The sequence below is a fragment of the Austrofundulus limnaeus genome, unplaced genomic scaffold (genome assembly GCF_001266775.1).
Source record: "Austrofundulus limnaeus strain Quisiro unplaced genomic scaffold, Austrofundulus_limnaeus-1.0 Scaffold679, whole genome shotgun sequence".
NCBI lineage: Eukaryota > Metazoa > Chordata > Actinopteri > Cyprinodontiformes > Rivulidae > Austrofundulus > Austrofundulus limnaeus.
The window spans coordinates 53,519-54,767 of NW_013953081.1; the positions used below are offsets into that span (position 1 = coordinate 53,519).

Below are 1,249 nucleotides of genomic sequence, written 5' to 3' on the forward strand. Positions count from 1 at the left end.
ACCACCACCACCACCACCACCACCACCAACGAGATGGCCCGCCCCTCTAAGAATTTCACGGCATGTAGTCATTTTTATTTAAATAAGGCCAGATCAAGTCCAGAGCTATTTTTTGCCTCCCTCCATATCCACCTCTCACCAAAGTTGGGGAAAAAAGACGGCGCAGAGCAAGGCTGAGCGCTGTGTGTGGTCCTCACAAAGATAGGAAGATGTGTGTGTGCGCGCTATGAAAACTCTGCTTTTAATCACGTAGCACCGATGCGACAGCTTTGCAAGCTACGTTTTCTTTCTTTTAAAATAAAATGCGGCAGATGAAGCCACAGCATTGTTACCTTATCAATAATTAAGAATCACCAACACAGAACCCCGCGTGCGACCAGGTTCCCGCGAGTCCGTTCATGTTCTATAAATAGTGCTGATCATCAGCGCAGCTGTAATGGTCCTCATCTTTGAAAAAAGTAACCAGAGTAGTTAGTAAAGTCAAATTCAGACAGAATCAGCTGCTGTACAGGTCCTGCTGGACTCAAACATGGAGCTGAGCTCCTCTCCTCTATCTCACACCGCAGGTCAGACAGACAGTCCCGTTCAGGAGCATTAACCCTTAAGGGCCCAGATAATAATCGGTCTTTAAAATGTGGTAAATAAATTATTTTCAGCGACTGAGAGGATGTTTTTTGACAGTTGTATAATTGCATTTTTCTAAATGTTATCCTTTATATTGTGGTATATTTTGTGTACTGGCCCTTTAAGGCGAGAGCGAGCAGCAGGCACGCTCACGCTTCGCTCAGGGGAGAGTCTGAGTAACATCCGAGCTGTGTGGACGGTCTTTCATGTCTCTCGTAAATAAACATGTCCAAAGCTGAGGAAATCGCCTCTTCGTCATTCAAATGTTAGATTAGAGTTCTATTAACAGTTGACTAGTCTTCAGGAGAAAGTCCACTGGTTTTCATCRACCCAGGAGAAGCCACCGACAGCAGAACCAGCCGACAGCCGCACCACCAGCAGCAGCCCCAGAGAAGCACCAGCCCAAAGCAGACGGTGAGCAGACAAAAAGAGTCCGAGCCACCGACAGCAGACGGAGGGGAAAAGAGAGAAGAGTCCAGCAGCTGACGGAGCCGAACCGAACCGAAACGGAACCAGAGACACAACAATATCTACAAGAATTCCTAATCAGGGTGGAGCTAGAACCTGTCCTCACTGCCTTTGGGTGAAGGCAGAGGACACCTGGACAGGTCTCCAGTTCACCACA

General features: G+C 47.6%; 1 protein-coding gene across 1 annotated transcript in view; it reads left to right on the top strand.

Annotated features, from left to right (window-relative positions):
• slc12a7b (solute carrier family 12 member 7b) overlaps positions 1-1,249 on the top strand; it is a gene marked incomplete in the record, with an annotated part of 78,138 nt that overhangs the window by 26,344 nt on the left and 50,545 nt on the right.